Consider the following 23,472-nt stretch of genomic DNA (forward strand, 5'->3'; position numbering starts at 1 on the left):
TTCATTCAGAGGAAATAATTCGGAATATACTACTGCAAATTCCACAATATCAAACCGGTCGCCAGATAACAGTACGCAAAGCAATGCGTTTGCTGGGCATGGTGGCGTCATGTATTTACCTGGTCCCCCACGCGCGCCTGCGCATGCATCCCATGCAAGAATGGTTGGTGAAACTGTGGTCTCAGGCAAGTGGTCATTGGGACGATCTAGTGGTCGTTTCGCCAACACTTGTACAAAGCCTTCACTGGTGGATAAGAGACAATCTGTCCAAGGGGAAACCCTTTTACGATCCCGAGTTACAGGCGGTAGTCACGACGGACGCATGCCTGACAGGATGGCGAGCTCACCATCTCCACCACACAGCTCAGGGTCTCTGGTCACACACAGTGGCCAAGAATCACATCAACCTGCTAGAGCTTCTGGCAGTTTTCAGAGCACTTCAAGCGTTCAAGCCCCATCTACTGAACCTGTCGGTGCAGATCCGGACGGACAGCACGACAGCCATCTTCTACCTGAACAAGCAAGGAGGGACTCGTTCGCCAAATCTGTCCAGACTTGCCCAGAAAATTTGGATATGGGCACTCGGACGGAACATCTTTCTGTCATCTCAACATGTTCCAGGGGATCTCAATTCTCTAGCGGACACTTTGAGCAGAGATCCCCTTCCGGAGGAACACGAATGGTGTCTACACAGAGAAATCGTAGAAGATCTCTTCTCTCAGTGGGGTGTCCCCACTATAGACCTATTTGCCACAAGCGAAAACAGACAGTGCCCAGGATTCGCATCCAGCTTTCCCCAACCAGACTCGGGGATGTTTGCGTACGCTTTTCCACCAACTCCTCATCAGGAAGGTGGTGAACAAGATGAACAGAGAGTCGATGACGCTCGTCCTAGTTGCTCCCATGTGGGCGAGACAACCGTGGTTTCCACACCTACGCAGACTCTCGGTGTGCGATCTCATCAAACTCCCGGGCTGGTACAATCTTTTGTCCCAGCACCAAGGTCAGAAGGTGCATCCTCTACCCAACTCCATGAACCTAGCAGCATGGCTCCTGAGGTCATAGTTTGGACATCTCAATTTACCACAGAGGTGTATGGACACCCTAAAAGAGTCTAGGAAACCGAACACGAGGCATTGCTACTTCGACAAATAGAAGAGATTTGTTATCTGGTGCCAGAATAAACAAATCAACCCAGTTGATTGCACTCCTTCCACAATCGTAGCATACATGCTCTACCTTCTGGACGCAGGGTTGGTTTTCAACTCACTAAAGGTACACCTGGCAGCACTGTCAGCGTACACCACCTCACATAGCAAGGTGTTGTGATGGAAGGTACCTGTGGTTAAAGCCTTCATGGAGGGAGTAAAGAGACTTCATCCTCCTATATCTAACCCACCACCAGGATGGGACCTGAACGTGGTTCTATCTAAACTCATGGGCCCCCCATTCGAGCCCATTCATAAGACAAGTCTCAAACACCTGAGCTATAGACTGCCTTCTTAGTAGCCATTACATCCATAAGAAGGATCCGTGAAATTCAGGCTCTGTCAGTGCAGGATCCTTTCTTTACTAATCATAAGGATAAGCTGGTTTTACGGACACACCCTAGGTTCTCACCTAAGTTTATTTCTAAATTCCATGTAAACCAGTCCATCGAGCTTCTGGCTTTCTTCCAAAACCCACAAAGCTTGGCTGAAGTTAAACTACACACCCTAGATGTGCGTAGGACGGTCCTTTACTACGTAAACAAGACCAGACTGCTTAGAAAAACAGATCAACTGTTTGTCTCCGTAGCCACAGGCAAAGAGGGAGATCGCGTCTCTAAGGGTGCCATCTCCAAGTGGATTGTCAACTCTATCCAGTTGTGTTACTCTTTCTGACAAAACTCTGCCTTTTTGTTAGGCAGAAACCTGTGCAGTTCCCTCTGGGACCACTGCAAAAGATTTAGGACTACAGGTGTTTGGCAGTAAACCCACTTGGTAGCAGTCTGTACCACACAGATTCACTTGGTAGCTGTGGCTGAGCAGTCAGACTTCCCTGAAGAAGAGTTAGGCAGTATACAGAGTATTCACAATAGGTCAAGAGAACACAATAGAACAAGTAAACACTGACCAGGGCTTGGTGTAAACGATAATAATTTATTTAAAACCACATCTAGAAAAACACACAGGCACTAATAGTAAGCAATTCAAAAACACGGTCACTAAAAGATATACACTCCCTTAAAAGAATATTAGACAAGTCTTAAGTAAAGCCCCACTTATTTTCAGACAGCAGTGAGCGCTTAACGTAGATGGTACTCTAATAGTTTGTTTTTTACAAGGGAGAGAAAAGCAGAGAACAAGTTGAAACAGATCCCAACACTTTTACAAGAACATAACAAGAGAGGAAGGCAAATTAGAACCGTGAATTCAGAGTCATTAGGCTGGATCTGCGTTAAGAGGATCGAAACTAAATGTGTCCAAGGTCACACGGTTGCAGTGCACAAAGTCTTGTAATGGTTCAAAAAGGAGTTGGACCAAGGAAAGGGACCAGTTAGAGGGTCAAGGCGGCCAGCCCAGCCTAGCACAGTCCAGAAGGTTAAGGAGTTATTATTACCTTGTAGCAATCTTTAGACAGGGAGGCCTGGCGGACACGGTACCTTAAAGTGGTGAGAAGGCTCCAGCGGGGGCAGTTGTTCCTGGCAGTGGATGCAAGTCGGTGCTTCGTCCGGGGGAAGAGAGGATCTCGTGAAGGAAGACAGGAGTCCGTTGCACTGCCAGGGAAGAAACCAGCCGCGGAGTTTCTCAGGTACAAGGAGCGGTCCGTTGATTTGCAGTTCAGTGGTGAGTGGCTATCCGGCCGCCGGGGTGCTTGGCACGGGCAGTTCGACCACAAACCGGTCTGGGGTGCGGGAGATCTTCTCTGTCGTCGGGAAGTGGTGAGTCGGTTCTGCAGGGCTCCACCGGTGGTGTCGTCGTGGTAGGTCGGCTCAGCTTCTCCCTCGTCGGATTCTCTGGTCCTGTGGCGACTTCTGAAGTTCCAGTCCCCAAAGCCCTGCTTTTATGCAGCATACCCCCATTCACTCAGCCTAGCTGTCAATCGAACATGCTAAGTGGTGAGCCGGCCGGCTCACCACTTGGGCCAATCACACAAGAGTGCGACTTGAGTTACCAAGGTAACTCAGTCCAGGGTGCCTAAACCCCCTCCCACACCCCCTGTGGTACCCAGACAGAGTGGCACCACTTTTGGAGGCTTCTGTGGAGAAGCCCGCCAAAAAGTGGAACAAAGGGCTCAACTTGGTTTAGAGTCATAGAAGAGAACACAAACGCCATTTTAGAATCGAGTCTTGGCAAAAAATACCAACCGGAGAATTAATATTAATTAAATAAACCGGCGGTATGTTCGAGGCTATGAGAATTAAATAAAGTTGGTAGCCTGGAACAGTGGGAAAATCCCATAGGAAAATATTCGCGGTCGAATATAAAAAGTAGTTTCCACTGCCACCAGCCAAAACTCGATCAGGGGGGACGGAGACGTGCCTCCTCGACTAACACCCCGGGGGAATCGAATTGCCACGACCAGTATGTCCACAATATGATGGTTTGTACTGGTTTCTGTTGATAATTTGGGACTAGTAAAGCCAATGGTGACTTTACATGCCCTGGGAGACAGTAGTCAGTCCCAGGGTATGGAGTCTATGGTGGGGTGTCACTATGACACCCCTATGTTACTGCATGGAGGGTGCTGTGTAACACACATAGTAAAAACACATGAGACCCTATAGAGTAAAAGACCCCATAGCCCATCCTACACATAAGCAGTCAAAGGAACACCATAAATCATGTCCAAGAGTGGGAGAAAAAGAGTCTCACTCTTGGCAGGAGGAAAAAACAAACTCCAGAAATCCAGCAAAGCTGCTGGGGGACTCACTAGGTTAGGAAATTCAGCCCAAAGAGAATTCTCCCTAACACTTTTACGCCCAGAGCCCACTCGACAAGAGGCATTGGGGCCACTCTGGCTTTCATTGCAAATGTTTCCCTTGACACCATTTGCAAAGCGGCTACTTGGAGCTCTATTCACACTTTTACTCAGCACTACTGCATTGACACCCATTCCAAGACAGATACTCAAGTGGGACAAGCGGTTCTAAGACATGTATTTGCTCATGACCCTTCTCAAATCCCACCTTCTAACACCGCTCGCTAATCTATGCACAGCATGTGATCTATGCAGATTCCACAAGCCTCAGAAGGGATACATTACTCACTGTAATCATATTTCTGATGCTTGTATCTGCTTAGATTCACATGCGACCCACCCTTCCTCCCCTCTGAGAGAAGGCGCATGGATGTTTGTAGTCGTTTCTTATCTGTCTTCTATATTCTTGGATCATCTGTACTCGCGCTACTCCTCATGCTACCTCATGTAAAAAAAAAACAATCTGAGGGTCCTACATGCGTGAGGGATCATGGGTACAGTGGACGTCACACTAGGGATATAGTATTACTGGCACGCCCTGTGTTGACGCCCATTTTCGAGTTTCGAAAAACAAACTGTAATACTCCGCAGCTTCCACTAGATGTCGGCCTATGCACAGCATGTGAATCTAAGCAGACACAAGCATCAGAAATACGATTACAGTGAGTAATGTATCCCATACGCATGATGACGTCGGCGCCGATACGGAGGCTGTCGAGGGACATCGACACGCAGCACCCTCTACTGAAAAAATTTCCAAGGCCAACAAGCTAGAATGGGTAACATCAAAGATAAGGAATACGTTGGAGGAACATCCCATCAAAAGAATGTTGCTAGATAAGAAAGTAACTTGTTCAACTAATTTAAATGAAGGTCAATTCAATACTAAATGAAATTCCCCTTTTTTTATTTTATTTTTTCTAGAAAAAACATTTAAGGTCCAAATAGCTAAACCTGAAGAAGGGCGGCAAAAGCCTGAAGCGTGTAGTGCAATGATAGGATTCAGCTCAGGAGATATTGCTGGGTATCATTTAATCAAGACCCCTATCAAGATATATGGATGGACTTATTTCAGAAAATCTGTGTAAAATGGACTGTGATCATCAAACATAAATAATGTAATATTGTGGTTGTGAACAATTGAGAATTGTATATGCATTGAATTGCCTGCAAGTGCTGTTTGCTGTCTAATCCAGCTGCACTTGTGTGGACCTGCGAGGACGTTTATACAACGCGAGTCGGCTAGAAGAAGTTCCATGCCCCTGATGAATTGAAACGCGTTTGTTCTCTTTCCTGGACTTGCAGCTGCAGTGTAGGTTGGAGATTCTTTCTATCTACATGTCACAGGGTTTCTACCCCTGGTACTGGACTTGTGTTTTGGACTTGTGTATGGCTGGCTGGATTTGTGGAGGCTCCTGCGCTGCGGCGCTGCTTTTTCCTGTGCCTAATTGACTTTTTTCTTTGCAGGGACAGTCATTCGCCTAACGCTGCCTTCCCCCGCCCCCTTCATCCCAGACTGCACAGCACATAAGGGCATGGGCACGCGCACCCCGGAAGTGCCTGCAAGTGCTGTTTGGGTGAGGAGTGTGGCGTTTTATTAAGTTCTAGTATATATCATCTACTTATTTTGGCGATCTCTGATTATTGTAAATCGTGACTGCTTCAGTCGCGCTCCTATTTGCTGAACACAAGCATTTTGGATAAGATACACTTTGCTTAGTGTGATAGTCGATAGGCTTTACAGGATGTCTGCAGGCCTACGAGGTGGTAAACTATCACAGAACATGTTAGTAGGTGCCAAGCCCGATTCTGTTTCTTCATCTGGCACTGTGATCCCTGGAAAACCTGGGCTTGCTATTTCCACCAAATGTGATGGTTTTCCGCAGATGCCTCTATTGCCTAGTATTACTGATACAGGTTCTATGAATCGGTGTGTTATGAGTTTGCCTGCCTCGGGGATGAATTTGTCTGTCTCTCCATATACGTTGGCACCAATTGCCTCTGAGCCTATTCCTTTAAGGGATGTGCAGGATGGTAATTATTCTGTGCAGCATAGTTTTCTGATTATGCATGAACCTGACATTGATGCTAAGATATGCTCTGGCAATATACCTTTTGCTGGCGCAGATGCTCTAGGCTTCACTATGATGGCACCAGTTGTTTTGGGTGAGCTTGGTCCTTCTACTCCGGCCTCTGTAAGAGCTGGTGTTATTGACAAGGTTCATTTACACCATAGCAAGAGTAACTTTAAGCAAAGACCCCTCACAGATGTCTCGGTTTCTGTCCCGCTTTCCAGCGATATTGCCCTTCCCCAAACAGCTGAAATATTGTCTGTCACCTAGAATGATGAACCAGTTCATATGCCTAATATCTGTTCCAGCCCTAAAGACCCAGGTGACCTTTTGCCTGGCTCTCAAGAGGCTGTCAACAACAATTTGAGGGGATTGGGTCCTCCGACGTATTCCATATTTATGACATGTAATCACCACAGCTGTGCTGCTTCGAAAACTTTTTTCTGCGTCCTGCGTTGATGATGTCGATGCGCCGTCGTCGAGGGCCTCCTCCGACGTCATCTGATGTGATAAGTAGGACGCACGACGCCCGTAGCCTCAGTTCCGTTTTTTCCGCGAACGTGTTGCTTCGTGATTCTCGGTTAACGCCTCGACTCTTTGGAGTTCTGTTCTTCTCGGTTCTTCGAACCTGTTCGTTTTGTGAAAATCCTTCGTGTGAAGATGTCTTCTACTTCGTCTTCGACCCCGCGTCCGGGTTTCAAGAAGTGCGGGGAGTGTGGGTCCAAGATGTCGGTGACGGACTCGCACGACGCCTGCCTCTGGTGCCTCGGGGAGGCCCACGACACGGATGACTATCGACTGCCAGTCGCTCACATCCAAAGCCTTACGCGAACGTAAGAAGTTGTTGTCGGTAGGTCGGATGTCCAAGCCCAGGAAGTCGAAGTCTGCGGGGCTTTCGACGGATGATTCGAGGGGTGACTCTCCGCGTTATCGTCGGAAGTCTCGTGGGTCTCCTTCTAGGAGTCGGTCTCGCCACTCCTCAGCCTCTTCGAGGCGTTCTCGGAAGCGCCGACACCGGTCGTCTTCCAGGTCCTCTTCGGAGGACTCTGCCCGGCACGTCGCTTACCCCACCAACCGTGCGACGCCGGAGGAATGGGCTTCCTTCGGGAAGAAAATGCTGGCGATTCTTGAGTCGCAGGGTACTAAGCCGTCCGCGCCCCCGAGTGGGGTCGGTCGTGAGAGGTCGAGAGACACCGCTCGCAAGAGTGGTCGGCACGAGTCACGGGAGAGGTCCCGTTCGGACAAGGAGACTCGTTCTCGCCGTACCCGTTCCAGGTCCCGGTCCTCGACGCGTTCGAGACCGTGTGCACCTGTGAGGTCTTCGAGGAAGACATTGACTTCTGAGGCGTCGTCGAGGGACACGCTCGGGGCTCCGGCCTCGAGGGCTGTGTCGACGCCGCCGATGCTGGAGGCGCTGCGTCTGACGTCGACACCGATTTCCTCGGCGCCGATCCTCTCGGTGCCGATGCCGGTTCTCTCGACGTCGACGCCTTTCGTGTCGGAGGTACCCCGTGGCACGGGGGAACCCCCTAGGAAGGCTCTGGTTAAGAGCAAGCACTCTCGGGTGCCTTCTTTTCGCCACCTGGACTATATTTCAGAGGCGGATGAGGATTCTGATGGCCTGGTTCCTAGTCAGGTTCCAGATGAAATTGTCTCGGGCCATAGTCGGTTTGACGATTTGAGACAGTCACTGCATGATGCCAGTGGACTGGACACCTCTCCGGAGGTGGAGTTTTGTAGGCCTGAGCCTGGTTCTCATGCCGATTCGTCGTACCGGCGCCTTATGGCTAGGGTTTCTGAGTACTTGGGATGGTCTGCTCCCCCAGGGGAGTTTGTGCAGGATGATCTGACGGACATCCTTGATGTTGGTCTCCCAACTGACCCGGTACTGCCGTTCCATATGGCTTTACAGACAAGGGTGGCGGCGGCTTGGACTGCTCCGGAGAGTCTCCCGGCGGTGGGCAGATCCTTGTCGCGAAAATACCGTCCAGCCAGTAGCGACCCCTGCTACTTGACCAGGCACCCCACTCCGGAGAGTTTGGTGGTGCAGGCGGCCACGGCCCCGGCAAAGCAGGCGTCGTACCCTACCATCCCTCCTGATAGGGACGACAAACGTTTTGATGGCTGGGCGAAGAAAGTGTTTTCTTCTGGTGGTATGGCCCTTCAGGCGGCCAACTCCATTTGTGCCTTGTCTCGTTTCACACACACTCTGTGGAACTGTGTTGCGTTAGCGGCTGAACATATTCCCGAAGGGGACGAACGGGATGGTTTCCTTGCTATGGTCCAGGATGGTAAGGATGCCATGTGTGAGTCCGTTCAGTCGGGTTTGGACTTAGCTGAATGCGTCAGTAGGTCCATGGCGGCGAGCACCGTGATACGCAGGTTTGCGTGGTTGCGGAAGTCGGGGTTTGCTCCTGATGTGCAGTCCCGGCTCCTCAACATGCCCTTTGACGGTGAACACCTTTTTGGCAGCAAGGCTGCCGAGAGCCTTGAGAGGTTGCAGACCTCAAAAGCTGCAGCGAAGTCGTTGGGCGCTGCAGTTCGCCAACCTCCGCCTTTTCGTCCTAGGGGACAGCAGTGGAGGGGTGGTTCCTTTCGCTATCGCTCTTCCTTCAGTAAAGCGAGAGGAGCTGGCAGTCTAAGAGGCCAACGCAGGGGTACCAGAGGTGGACGACAGGGTACCCGTGGTGCCAAGGCCGCTCGGGCAGTTGCCTCTTTGCCCTCAGGTAACGCCGCAGCCGCTCCCACTCAGTCGTGAGGCCATGTCCCATGGTTCGCCGGTTGGGGGAAGGCTGGCGCAGCATCTTGTAGAGTGGCAAGCCATTCCTTCAGATGTGTGGGTTCTGGAGATCCTATCCCACGGCTACTGTCTTCCCTTTCGGCACAAGCCTCGCGACAATCCACCGGGGAACCTCTCTTTGCAGAGTCCGGATCCGCTCCTTGCGCAGGAAATTCAAGCCCTGCTGGAGAAAGGCGCCATAGAACTGGTGCCTGTAGCGGAGAGGAACAAGGGATGGTATTCCCCTTATTTTTTGATTTCGAAGAAAGACGGGGGATTGAGACCCATCATGGACTTGCGCGGTTTGAACAAACTCCTCAGGAAGGACAAGTTCAAGATGGTTACTCTCTCTGAAGTCCTCCAGGCCCTTCAGCTTCAGGACTGGTTGGTGTCACTCGACCTCAAGGATGCTTACTTCCATGTGCCGATCCATCCCAAGCACAAGAAGTACCTGAGGTTCGCGGTTGGTGACTCGCACTTTCAGTTTCGGGTCCTGCCGTTCGGATTGACCTCTGCCCCGAGGGTTTTCACCAAGCTCATGGTGGTGGTGGCAGCGCATCTCAGGCAAGGGGGGATTCACGTCTACCCCTACCTGGACGATTGGTTGATCAGGGGGAGCTCTCCCGAGCAAGTCCTGGATCATCTGTCCGTCACCTGCCGCTCCCTTCACAGGCTGGGCTTCTCCCTCAATTTAAAGAAGTCCCATTTGACGCCAACACAGCGGCTCCAGTACATCGGAGCAGTGCTCGACACTGCCCTGGGGCAGTGTTTTCCTCCCCAGGTGAGGGCTCTTCACATTCAGCAGATGGTGCACAAGTTTCAGCATGGCCAGACGCTCCCAGCGTTCGAGTTCTTGAAGTTGCTCGGCCTCATGGCATCCTGCATTCTTCTGGTGCCAGAGGCTCGCCTGCGGATGAGATCTTTGCAGTGGGCACTCAAGACGCAATGGTCGCAGTCCTCCGGCAGGATGTCGGACCCGGTTCAGGTGCCGCCCTCGGTCGCCCGGGATCTTCTGTGGTGGGCCGTCGAAGGCAACTTGATGAAGGGGGCTCCGTTTTGGCTTCCCTGGCCGGAGGTGACGATCGTGACGGATGCATCTCTCACGGGATGGGGAGCTCATGCCAACGGGCTGACAGCGGTCGTTGGTCTCTGTCGGAGTCCAGACTCCATATCAATCTTTTGGAGCTGAGGGCCATCAGGCTAGCCCTGAAGGCTTTTCTGCCGACTGTGCGAGGAAAGAGTGTCCTGATCCTGACGGACAATACAGTGGCCATGCACTACCTCAACAAAAAGGGGGGGGGGCAGGGTCACTTCCTCTGTGCAGGGAGGCGATGCAGCTCGAGTTCTGGGCCATCCAGCAGGAAGTTTCGATCTCGGCAGTTCATCTGGCCGGAGACGAAAACGTGACGGCGGACGCTCTGAGCAGGCAGAGCGCAATCTCTCACGAGTGGGAGTTGGCTCAGGAGATTCTCCTGGAGATCTTCGCCCTTTGGGGGACCCCTCAAGTGGATCTCTTTGCCTCCAGTGTCAACCGGAAGTGCGAAAGGTTTTGCTCGCGGGAATTTCCTCCAAAAGGAGCCTTAGGAGACGCGTTCGTGGTGGAGTGGTCATTCCCGCTGCTGTACGCGTTTCCTCCAGTCCCCGTCATCCCGCAAGTGCTGCCGAGGTTACGGAAGTTCGGTTCCCGGATGATCCTCATTGCCCCGGCGTGGGCTCGGAGGACGTGGTACCCGGACCTTCTCGACTTGTCCATCTGCCCTCCACGTCGTCTTCCCTACCGAGACGATCTGCTCTCACGGGAGGGGGGTCAGGTTCTCCATCCAGAGGTCAGATCCCTCAACCTTCACGCTTGGCTTCTGAAAGGTTGAGGTATAAGGATTGGGACCTCCCTGAGGACGTGATGGAGGTGTTGCTTTCGCCCCGAAGGCCAGCAACAAAGTCTCTGTACCGTTGCCGTTGGCGTAAGTTCTGCGACTGGTGCAGAGTTCAGAATGTGGATCCTTTTGCATGTGACATCCCCATGGTTCTGTCCTTTTTACTTTCTTTGGCCCACAGGGGCTTGCAAGTGGGTACCGTTAAAGGTTACCTGGCGGCGCTGTCCATCTTTAAGCGCTCGTCTGAAGAGTGTTCTTACTTTAAAATCCCTTTAATTTCACAGTTTCTGAAAGGGCTCACTAATGTGTTCCCTCCGTCACCTTTCCTGGTGCCCGGTTGGGATTTAAACCTTGTTCTTAAGTTTCTTATGGGTGCTCCGTTTGAGCCTTTACATTCTTGCCCTTTGAGGCTGTTAACTCTGAAAACTGTGTTTTTAGTTGCGGTTACTTCCGCTCGCAGAGTGAGTGAGTTACAGGCACTTTCAGTTAAGCCACCCTTCACTGTATTTCACAAGGACAGGGTTGTCCTTAGAGTTCGTCCTTCTTTTCTTCCGAAGGTAGTGACGGAATTCCATTTGGCCCAGAAGGTTGTTCTTCCGGCATTCTATCCTCCTCCGCATCCTGGTAAGGAAGAGGAGTAGCTCCATAGGCTTGATCCTAGGAGAGCTTTAAGCTTTTATGTTTCACGCATGTCCCGGGCCAGAGTGGACGATCAACTCTTTATTGGTTACGCTGGAAAGCGTTTGGGGCAAGCTGTGACGAAACAGACTTTGTCTCGCTGGATTATTTTGGCCATCTCGGAGTGCTACCGCTTGGCGGGTAAGGACCCACCGGCTGGCTTGCGGGCCCATTCTACCAGGGGTATGGCTGCGTCTACTGCCCTGCAGAGGGGTGTTCCTATTCGCAACATCTGTGATGCAGCCACCTGGGCTTCAGTACATACATTTGTACGTCACTATTCCCTCGATTCCATCCGAGCACAGGATCTGGCCTTTGGCAAGGCGGTCCTTTGCTCTGCTATTTGATTGGCTATTCTAAATTTTGATTCTGAATTCTTTCCCTCCTCCTTGCTCTGGTACTGCTTTGGGAGTCTGTCATAGATATGGAATACGTTGGAGGACCCAATCCCCTCGAAGAACAAGTTACTTTCTTACCTGGTAACGTTCTTTCGATGGGATGGTCCGACGACGTATTCCATATCGCTCCCACCCTGCCTTCCCCGCTGCAGAATTTCTTTTGCGATTGCAGCTTACGTTCCGCAAGGCTTTGTGTCTGACTGGCAGTTGACTAGTGTCACACGTTCTGGGGGGAAAAAACTACAACTGAGGCTACGGGCGTCGTGCGTCCTACTTATCACATCGGATGACGTCGGAGGAGGCCCTCGACGACGGCGCATCGACGTCATCGACGCAGACGCCGAAAAAAGTTTCCGAAGCAGCACAGCTGTGGTGATTACATGTCATAGATATGGAATACGTCGTCGGACCATCCCATCGAAAGAACGTTACCAGGTAAGAAAGTAACTTGTTCTTCTATGGCTGCCGCCTCTGTCGCCCAAGAGCTAGACTATGACCAGCAATTTCCGGTAATGTCTATAATATTGAATCTTCTAGACAAGGGCCACGACTTGACACATGCTGAACTAAGAGCTCAGCAAAATGTAAATAACGAAATACTTTCGAAGCTTAATAAAATAGAGGGCCTACTTTTAGGTTCTCTAATGAATAAGAATGTTGCTGATAAAGGCGTTGGGGAGGTTAAAACGGCAACTACTAACACAAATGTGTATGTTCAAACTGTTGATCCAATTTGTGTAACTAAAACTGCTCAAACACATTTGTCAGGCAATATAGCAGTAATAGGACAGCGTTCTTATGCTCATTCACTTTTGCCACCTGCTTCATCCTCGTTAGTGAATAACGAGGAGGCCTCATTGGCCTTCAATGAAGTCTCATGTGATGTGAGAAAGGTACTGGTTTGGGGAAATTGGAGGCTACGTTGATGCATCTCTCCTCTGTAGTTGGCCGATAGGCCTCCCATATAGGCTTAAAATCTGGAGATGAGTATGTCTCCCTTTTTCAGATGCCACATACCCCAACTGTCCTTACCAATATTATAGACGAACAGGCTGCAATGGTAGTTGATCCTGTTCTAGGGTCTTCCTGTCAAACTTCTAGTCAGAAGACAGGGATCTCCTGAAGAGCATTCAGCTGGGGTGTTTCTTTCATGTAAGCAACGGCGCCTGCACACTAGAGCATTGAATACATTTGCTAAAAAGAAAGCTATTGTTAAACAAACTTTACAAAAATCCAAAAAGTTACTGGATCCTGTCACTGAATTATCACCCTTGGTGGATACCATTGAACATTCAAGTAATACACTGGTAGATGATCCTAGCCTTGATTTAGCTGAATTAAACGCTGAAAGTAAATCTGCACTTCAAGTATTAGACACTTACTCTGATGAATTATCGGTGCATTTGTCTAAGGGGTCTTTGACCACAAACCATTTATAAAACCTGCACCCAAAAAAGCTGTAGTAATGGCAAAAAAGACTGTCCCTCCACCCGTTAATTTTCAATTTACTCTGGATCCCTGTATGGGTTCAAATAAACTGGTGGTTGATGAAGCCAGGCTTTGTAAGCAGTCACAGCTTTCATCTTATCCATTAACTCTTGATAAGACTGGTTCTACTAAGACTGCCGTCAAACCCGAGGTGCCGGTGAATCAATCTCTCCCATTTGAAAGTGAATGATCCCAAACTACCACAACCTATCCTGTCTAATGAAGGAGTTGTACTGGAAGACGATCAGGATCAGTCTGGGCCTGTATGGCCCGAGTCATGTTCAGGGGATTCCTGTAAGGCGGTATTCGACACGCAAACAGGTCAGTCTCCTGAAAGATGATGCTGGGAGAACACACCTCACCTATTTTCGGTTGGATTAGTAATCCTGATTTAAATGGAAAGGGACCTCTTCATCGCTCCTTTCTATTCAAAACGTTCAATAAGATTCCAATGTTGCGAAGTTTGCACTCTGATGACATTGAGTGGGTCAAGCTCTTCACTGAAAATAATTTAAGGATGATTGCCCAATCTAACTCTTTAATTGTTCTGAGACAAATCTGTGACTATAAAGATGAACTTGAGATCCTGGGTATTCAGATGATCCTATTTGAAAACATAGATCAAGCTTATGTATTTTTGGAGTATCGGGTTCCTTTACCATCGTCCATCCCATTGGAGGCTTCTGATAATACATTGGGGGTAGCCAGTCCACCTGAGATGATTGCAGTTGTCTTCCATAGCAGCGAACATTAAAGATTGGTCCTGGATTGGCACTCTAGTGAAATCCATACTGGAAGGACAGCCTCCAAAACCAGAATCCTAGCTTAAATGATCTAAATATTCACAGTTGGAATGTGTGTGGTTTATAAGAATTTGAATGCAGCATTACTATTAACATCTTCGATGCGCCATCAATTATCCTACTTCAGGAAATTATGCTCACTAGGGCATTATTTGTTGATGGTTATACGGTGTACTGTGCCGCTGCGACTTTAGGCGCAGGCCGGCCGAGTGGTGGGGTTGGCTATTATGGTAAATAACAACTTGAACTTCTCTTCCACTCTAATACATTGTTCCTCTGCTGTCCTAGCATTGGAAGTTGTCTTTCCCGACTCCCTAACTGAGACTTTGTTGGTGGTCTGTATTTATGCAATTTACCATTCCAATAATCAGGATGCTATTATGAATATTCTCTGACTTTTTTAAAACTATTTGTATTTCCAACTCTAATCGCACTTTGATAATAGGAGGTGATTTTAATGTAAATTGTCTTACTAACAACCATCTTTGTAAGTCTCAATACCATAATCCTAGAGACCAGAGATGGCTTAAATACTTTGCCTTTTGCGGTCTGGGCTTGGTGCACTTTAAAACGGATGCCATTGGGTACACTTGGCACAGGATGAACAATTTTTCTACTATTCATTTTTTTTTTGTCACCTTTAATATTCTGAATTCTAGTTTAAGCTGTGAAATAACTGACATAGGGATTAGTGATCATTGTGTTATTTCTATTGCCCCTTGCTGTCTATCTCGCACAAGCTATTGTGAGGCACTGTCTGAACTTGCCCTGTTGGAAATACGTCGCCCGGCACACTCCATTAGTTGGAATAGAAGTTTGCGTGTCCGTTTGAATAATGCTTTACGGTCATATGCACGCTATACACCCAACCAAAAATGCTCCTCAACAAACATCACTTGGTTAGATGCATACAATACTTTTTTATTATCCGAGAGGAATTGGATAATCTTACCTCCCTTAAAGCTATCATTCACACAGAACACCCACACACTTATTCTGAACGAATTTCCACACTTAAGAGAGCAAAGAATCGGGACTTAAGACTCCTAAAAGGGTGCGTTCTTCCAGTTCAGGCATTTATTCTCCTAAAAAAAAAAAAACTCTTGATGCGTTATAGGAATGCCATCAAGATTGTTCGCCATCAGACTCACTTAGCCTTGAACCAAGTAGTAATCATGCGTTAAAGCAAGCATGACACTAGAAACGTGTGACATATGTTAATTGAGACATTCGCTTCTGCGTCTCACTGTATGAGTTCCTATATTTCCTCCGAGAAGTGGTGTCATATTTATTTCATCCGCCTACGCGCTGCCATTAAAATTTCAGTCATATGGATCTAAAAGTACTGCAATCTTTTTCCTTCACTATTGGCCAATTGACAAGATAGTTTCCGCAATTAACCACTTGAAATATACTAGGGCACCTGGTCCAGATGGGATTCCTGCCTGTGTTCTTAAGTCTGATCCATTATTCTGTGCTGGAATACTTCAACTTAAATTTGAAAATATTCTTCTTTCAGGTTGTATCCTGAGCTCGTGGCTAACCTCCCTGATTATCCCTATTTTTAAAAAGGGTAATCCCATAGAGCCGTGCAATTATCGCCCAATTGCACTTATGGACTCTGCTTATTAAGTATTTACTATTCTCATACTTAACATGGTGGAGCAATTTATTCGGGAAAAGCATCTCCTATCCATTTACCAAACTGGCTTTAGAAAACAAATGGGCACTGCCCTTAACGCCACTGTCTTGGCTCATGTATTAGCTAATGTGAAGAAAACTGCCAATGGCCCAGTCTATATGGCTTTCTTAGATCTTAGCTCTGCGTTTGACAGTATTATCTGGAACAATGTTTGGCCTAAAATGGCAGTTTAAGGGTTTCCCAAATTTATTGTTCAAACTATCGCTCTTTTACATTCCAACACCTATTATCGTGTGAGAATAAACCAGCAGGGTTTATTTACTCCTGAAATGTTCACCTATACAGGAGTTAAACAAGGCTGCAACCGTGCGGCTACCCTTTTTAATTTGTATTTAGCTGATCTACAAAACAACTGGCCGCATATTGTTAGTTTCCCCATAAAAATGTGTCACTTGAAAGTAGATTGGCTTACTTACACAGACAATATTTTGCTTTTTGACAAAACTCCATTTGGCCTCCAAAACAAGCTTCAAGCATTTGCCTCTTCTGCCACTGTTAACAATCTTAGTGCAAATGCTACTAAGTCTAAGATCCTGGTTTTTACTGGGAAAGGGAAGCCTGTTTATTATACATGGAATCTAAATGGAGATATAATTGAACGTGTATCTGCTTTGAAATATCTGGGTTACGTTTCTGACTGTCTGTCAATTGTCAACTGGCAAACTTTGATCCGAGCAAAGGCATGCCCATTAACTTCTCAATTGAAGATCATTCACAGTTAACTTTGTAAGTTCTCCTTTGCTCCATTATTGCCGTTTTATTTGTATAAGGTGGAAGCAATGCTACAGTATTGTCTGGACTTATGTCTTTGTGATATTGCATACCATCTGAATTGTCTACAAGGTATGATGTGGAAACAGGTAGTGGGATTAGCCAACTCCATTCCTAACTCTTGTATCCAGTCTGAACTGGGTATATCTAGTTTGGCGGCCCGTTTTCAATGGAGACAGCTTAATTCCTATTCTAAAATGCTAAATCCTCCCTTGAATTCTTTGTTTGGAATTGGCCCAAATGATTAACAATGGCAACCCTAGTTCGTTGATTAAGTTTAAAGAAAGGATGGAAGAGATTCTGCTAAAAATTGGTATGACCAGGGATGATCTCTGGCAACGTCCAGCTTACTCTAAAAGGAAACTGTATGATTACGATTGGTGTTTAACATTGGACGATATTGGCACTCCTCGACTTTATACAGAATATGCGAGACATGCCCATAAACGTATGCCGAGATTAAGATGGTCTGTTTTCCATGTGACAAGATCCGAGACATGTATATGAGGTTTAGACTGAACCAGTTTCATACCTCAGAATGTATTCAATGTTGGGCTATTACTCGTTCTGCCTCGTGTAGATTCTGTTTAAATGGGTAACAGCCTGAAACTTTAAAACACCTTGTAATATACTGTTACTGTTTTTAGAAAATTTGAGGATTGTCCATCTGCGTGCAAATAATGTTGGCCTTACTTGTCTGGCAAGGGAATCTCTATGGAAAAAGTGTATGATCAATCCTAATAACTCTTTCATGATCAAACTTTATGGATTTATTTCACTAATTCAAAACAAACTACAGCGTTTGATGGTTTCAGATTCTAGTGATGTTGGCTCTTGTGTTTAGTAATATTATTATGTGGACTTAAAGTTTTGTCTGTCTATTTTAGGTAATGATTCTATACTATATAATTTGTTGTAAATTGTGTATTGTCTGCTTTGTAAATTTGATTGAAACTTGTTTTTTAAATTGAACAGAAAAAATCCATTTGTATGGAATGTGTAAAAACTTTATTTTTTTAAACTAAAATGCACATCTTTTAATAAAAAATAAAAAAATATGAATTGAATTTACGGACCTGCTACTATAACTCATATTATATTGAAACAATCTGCAAACACTTTGTGAAAAATAAATTCACGATTTATAAACACATTATGTGAATGTTTTGATTTATTGAATTTTCTAACAATGAATGCTTGCAATTATTTTGCATAAAAGAGTGCCCCTGTTTGTCCCCTGTTGTATTACTTGGGACCATTTCTCTTTTATCTCAAGAGGGGTCAATGTGAGCTATAGTGGAGTTACAGATTTACAGTTACAAGTATTCAAAATAAAATCTTACATTGTTTATTCAAGGAATCTTGGGTGTATCAGTCGGTTAGAATAAGCCTTTTTCAGAAGGGAGCAATACAAAAGTAACACACAAATACACTTCAATACTGTACACTCTTAGTTTCTAAATCAAAAATACCCTTTTGGGATTGCCCACAGAGACAACCTACACCCTCAGGTGACTTCAATAGCTAGGGTGCTGGGGACAGTAATATCTTACTGTTTGCATTTGAATACTGTTAGAAGTTGGTAAAAGGAAAAGATTATTAGAGCGACAAGAGACCACAAATATTGTTAAGCAGGCAACTTTTGGATCCCCCAAGAAGAGTCATTCAGTACAATAGGCTAAGCCAAAGTCAGTGGCCAAACGTATTATATAGGATGGAGCATTTCTGGTAGGTAAGTAAAAAAGTCTTTGCACAATGTTTCAGAAGTCTTTGAAGAAAGGAATAATCAAATGTAGGGCCACAAGGTGATTAGACTTGTGAGTAGTAGAAGATGCAAGCAACTCTACAGTGAGAGGTAAGTTCTCTCAGACGTTTAACAGTACCTTTATATTGAAGATAAAGTGCAGCAGATGACTTTGGTTCCTGTGCAGATCTCTCTGTTCCAGGGCCTCAGTCTTGGGACTCCTGCACTGCAATGGGTCGGTCACTGCTCGCAACCGGCAATCTTCAAATCAGTGGATGTTTATTGTTTCAGCTCCTCCCGTCTACCACAAATAGCAACACTGCGGTTCCTGGCTGTCGAGATGGACTTTCCTTGATTCTGGGGTCCTGCACTCTGTTGAGGGGGCTCAGGCTCGGTCAGTCCTGCTTCCTGGGAGTTCGGAGGATCTTCCTGGACCTCTAAGCCAGCTTAAAAGCAACGCACACAATCTGGTGTTCCTCTCCCTGGCTATACGGTTCCCAGCAGCAACTCTGTGGAAATTCAACCATCTACGAGATGGATGTCCAGGTGGCTAACTTTGGAGTTGATTGGTCCCACCAACACAAAGGGAGAAGTCTTCCTTGTAGGGGCGTCTCTGTCGATACGAATTTGGAGTTTCAGCACAGCAGCAGGGCTTCACCAGGCAAACCAACGGTCCAGGAGTTGCATCAGGCGCCCTCTCCAAGTTCTTCTTCGTTTCCTTCGTCTAGTGGTCGACTCTGCCTTCCAAGCCAAAAGCCTTGCCTTTTTATTCAGTTCGCTTCCATTCATTCCAGCCCAGCTGTCAGTCACCCAGCAGGGTGGCTGTCCTTGCTGGACAGTCTGCCGGCCAATCACCACATAGTGCATTTGGGTCTTCTAGGAGACTAAGCAGAGTTTTGGAAACCTCCATCACTTCCTGCTTACCGCAGACACCCTGGAGCCAGAGGCGGGCTTCACTCGTGAATCCTTCCAAAGGCAAAGCGAACAATGGGCCAAACCTGGTTTGGCGCACAGTAAATCTCAAGAAGAATTTTTCCACAAAGAAATGGCGAAAAAAGAAGACGGAGCCATTTTGACAAACGCAGCCCGCAGTAAATTCACACCACAGTAGTTAAAACGAAACCACTTCCACCAGCCATTCAGTGAGGAACGGGTAACATACAAATGTTACATGATAAGCTAGACAAAGGGGGTACTAGGTAACCCCTCCAGCACACTATTGTAAGATAGTATGTGCTGGGTCTAGAAAGTTACAATGGTAAGTAAAGTCAATTTGACTTTACTGCTCTTGGAAAAAGTAGTTTATCCAAGAGAATGTATTTAAACCTTTGGGAAATCGGAAAGACTTCCCTGTGCCACTGCACTGAAGGTGCTGTGTGACACAATGTAAAAGAGAATGCCTATGAAGTTTCAGACTCCACAACCAAAAGAAACAGAGTTCAAAATCACATGAAAATACATGATAGAGTGGGGAAGAGGGGTCTCACTCTCTCCAGGTTAAAAAAAAATCAAGTCCTCAAAATCCAGCAAAGTTGCTGGGGGTCTCTAAGGTGGAGGGAAGTAGAACTTTTCTGAGAATTCTCCCTAACAATATAACCATACAGCCCTCCCTGCCCCCCCTTTCCCTGCACTTATCAGACACCCCAGGTCTGTATCTTTTTACCTAGCACTTGCCACTTTGGCTACACTGCCATTTGTTGTTTTTCTTTCATATGCTCAGCACTTTCCACCTGCACTTCCTCCTTCCCTCTCCCCTGCACTTGAGCATTCACAATGTCACAGGGCCTAGTAAGATGTTTGTTTTTGTACTCCCGTGCTCGCCTTCCTTTTCTCGTTGCGCTCTGAAACACCTGTAGGAACACAATGCAAATACAATATCAATACTGACCTCAAATGGCGCCCCTAGAGAATGTATAACATATGAAAAGTTACTCACCAGCCATATTGGTTATGTTACAAATTATATACTAACTTTTGGGATTATTTTTACTATTAGTTGCTGCTTTTTAAAGAATGCATAAAAAATCTTGTGTGTGTATATGTGTGTATGTAATATAAATTTAAGTGTGTGTTTACTTGGGTACCTGTATTTACTGATTTCATTGTACAGCTCTATAGTTCACATTACCCATCTTAAAATGGGCCTGGATGCTCAATCCCACTACTATCTTGTGTAGTACAGGCCTATATTAAAATGTGGGTTACCGAATACCAAGATGTAAGTCTTGTGTAGTCCCACACCAGTTGGACTGCACCAATTCTTACCGAACAGTCTCAAAGCCCCATGGTCTTCAACCAATAGTTTGTCACCAAACATGACCACTGACAGCGATTTTGTGTATTTTAGAAAGGTAGACACACTTACAATTTGGCAACTAGCCCAACTACCCCATGCTGGGAATTGGCGATCTGATTGATCAGCTGGGCTCCTCCACTTAACTATCTACAATATGCCTCACCAAAGTTTATTGGCAATCCCTGTAAATCCAGCGACAATGAAAAGGCAGCCTTTTCCACTAAGGTGGGACTATAGCAGCTCAATGTTTCTCCCATTTGGGCTTCACGGCACCCCGCTACTTTTCAGGGACTCGTAGACCGAATACTTCATCCATACTGCGCATTCTGTGGAGTCTATTTGGATAATAGTCATTCACAGTAAGACATGGGAGTAACATGTACCACCTTTACCAAATAACAAGCGCCCTAAGGGAAGCAAGTCTCTCTGCGAATCCAAAGAAATGTTACCTAGCACAATCAGCAGTAAAGTACCTAGGGGGTTTTATTGGGAATGGGCTGGTTCAGCCCTAAGAAGAAAAGGTAAAAGCCTTTCAAGACACTTCAATACCAAAAACAAAGAGTTCGAAGGGCATCCCTAGGGTTGGTTGCATACTATAGAAGGTATATACAAAACAAAGGTGGGTCTGGGACTCTCTCTACCAGCACGAACACAGCCCAATGACCTGTTCTTGGGTGAATAACCCCTGGGAGAGAGACTACCAAGTCTTTAGTTCACTGTCCCTTTCACAGAGAAGAAATGTCCCTGCATATCAGTCTTTGTCCTACCCTGGGGCAGTCCAGCACCAAAATGCTGGTCAATTCTCCTCTGAACAAGAGTACCAACAGCAACCCCATACACGTGTTTCAGCCTTGTTGGGCATCATCAGTGAGGTGAAGCTGTGCCTCTCTAAGAACAGTGAGCAAGGGGGTCCACGTCTGGATCACCCTGGTAACTTAGGGTGAGACCCAAAGTTAATTTATGCAAAACAAAGGGGGGGTCTGGGAATCTCTCTACCAGCACGAACACAGCCCAATGACCTGTTCTTGGGTGAATAACCCCTGGGAGAGACTCTACCAAGTCTTTAGCTCACTGTCCCTTTCACAGAGAAGAAATGTCCCCGCATATCAGTCTTTGTCCTGGCCAGGGGCAGTCCAGCACCGAAATGCTAGGCAATTGTAAGGACACGAATGCCAGTGTGATGCGCTGGTTTCTGCATTTACAACCCTATTGTTTCAGTATAAAGCACACGAAAAGAACAAGGGAATGTAGACTACCTTTCCAGTTACTTTTTGGTACAGAAGAAACCAGGGAAATTAGAGGAAGGGTATGACGAATCTAGTGAAGTCACTAACTTCCTGGGGAAAGTTCACCCCCCCTGTCCCCCCACCCCCAATGTGGCCAGGGAAGGGCAGAAACTAGAAACTACCTGACTCCTTGGTGGGGTGAAGATGGCACACTAGAAGACCTGTCAATCCCCCACCCTCCCTTGTGATGGATAATGGTCACCAGTTACTGCCTTCTCAGCTTTGTATGGCATGTTGTAATCTGGAACCCCTCATTGCAAAAACCATCGACAAACGCATACTGTGCCTAAGGGTGTACTAGGATGAGGAAGAGGGCCCAACAAAGGAAGATCACGTCCACCGAGAACCACACAGTGCAGGGTAGTTGTTCCGAACAGCTGACCAATGCTGGAAAATGTAAAACACCTGACAAGTCAGGAAGATGGAGAAGCACCATATCCAAGGCCAGTTGGTAAACCGAAGGAACACCGAGCATAACGGAGAGTAGGCAAGATCGTGTCAGTAACGCAAAATAGGTTGACTGACTGCTTAATAGTGCTCTGGGCCACTAAATATCTAATGTGGCGCGTGTGGGGTAGATTCCTGACAGGACCTCAAATCCAATAAAGTATGATATATTCGGAAAGAAGGAAGGACACCACAGATGAATGTTTTAGAGCATTAATGAACATTTAAGCATTTGGAGCTTTTAAAGATGTTAGGACACCAGTCCAAAGAAATATCCAGCCTCAGCCATGTATTAATGTTCAATAGGAATCTATATTTTTTGACATGCCTTGAGAAATACTTTTATGTCGAAACACATGTTGGCTGTCATCGGAAGAAAACAAATAACAATAAATCAATTTTTGAATGGGTATGTGTACTGATAAAATGTTGAATATATTTGAATGTTAACTTTATAGCAAAGCACAATTCGCTAGTATAATAAAGCGATTGTGGCAGTGTCGGAAGAGTAGTGTCACCGAGACTGGAGGTCTGCTGCGCAGAAGGAGCCAGAGCCGTTTCTACTGGGAGAGCTGCTGCAGTGTGAGAACTGGGTAGCCTGCATGATGCTGGGCAGGAGATGGTTATCGCGCAGAGCGTTGAAGCAGCCAAGAGAGACCGGTGAGCCCACACAGGGAGATTGGACGTTTCAAGGCGTACACGGCACACCAATTGAAAGGAATTGGAAAGCCTGGGAGACCCAGAGCAGGGGAGTTGGGAGAATATGAAGTGAAGTTGTGAATGAAATGCGGGCAAAGAACCAGTACTCTAATGAAAAAGGAAAATTAGCTTATGATAGTGTTATAACATTGGCAAAGTCCTGGCAGGAGAATATAACGGGCAGTTCAAATGCAAGTCTGGGACTAGCACCCAAAATACAAATAGTCCAGTTTTAACCAAGTCCTGGACAGAGAGTACACAGGCTTTTTTTTGCTCATGAGTCAGGAGACTCGCACCTGAACTGTGCGGAAAGCAAGCCAGAGGAGAAAGTAATAAAACACCTTGTGAATCCTAGGGGGAAGGAAAACGAGTCCCTTGGAAGGAAGACATTTTAAGGAGAAGAAAGGACAATCTCTTGATACAAAATCCTTACCATATATTTGAAGGTGGATGCAAGGCTGGGAGGAGGCGA

At 46.7% G+C, this 23,472-nt stretch overlaps 1 protein-coding gene across 3 annotated transcripts in view; it reads left to right on the forward strand.

Moving 5' to 3' along the window:
* Positions 1 to 23,472, forward strand: part of RLF (RLF zinc finger) — a 916,587-nt gene that overhangs the window by 886,894 nt on the left and 6,221 nt on the right. The window lies entirely within an intron of this gene.

The sequence above is a fragment of the Ambystoma mexicanum genome, chromosome 11 (assembly GCF_040938575.1).
Source record: "Ambystoma mexicanum isolate Mex_15411 chromosome 11, UKY_AmexF1_1, whole genome shotgun sequence".
Taxonomy (NCBI): domain Eukaryota; kingdom Metazoa; phylum Chordata; class Amphibia; order Caudata; family Ambystomatidae; genus Ambystoma; species Ambystoma mexicanum.